Raw genomic sequence first — 523 nt, 5'->3', positions numbered from 1 at the left:
AGTCTCATTCCAGACTGGTCAAACACTTTGAGAGAGGAGAGGCAGTAATGAGTGAAGTGATGCAGAGAAGAAGCTCCACTCGTCTGCAGGCTGAAGGATGGAGGAGGACATGAAGGCATCATTTTCTCTCCAACCAGCCACAGCGGCGCAGGAAAAATGAGCGCTGTCCCGGGAAACTCCTCCACCGCTCTGCCATCGTTATCAAAAGATTCAGTTCAACGTCTTCTGGAGCTCAGAAACAAACGGAGAGGAAGGTCGACTGGTTCGTCCTCCACAGCTGAACAACCTGAACACAAGACGGAAATCAGTCCGTCTGTAATCAGCCGGTGTTTATCTCCGAGCTGTTTCCTGCTGAGTCTGAAGAGCTGTTTGAAGACAGACGTGTCACTGTGACAACTCCAGACGTGACTTTGTCTCCTGACTCTCGTCAGAGTGCAGATTAAAGGACAAGATTTCGTTGACAGACTTGTGGTGAGAGTTGCCACCAAAGACTTGTGACTTGACAGAGGACTTGAGGACATGA

This window comes from Pagrus pagrus (assembly GCF_965226575.1).
Source record: "Pagrus pagrus genome assembly, chromosome: 23".
NCBI lineage: Eukaryota > Metazoa > Chordata > Actinopteri > Spariformes > Sparidae > Pagrus > Pagrus pagrus.
This window is presented reverse-complemented; position numbering follows the sequence as displayed.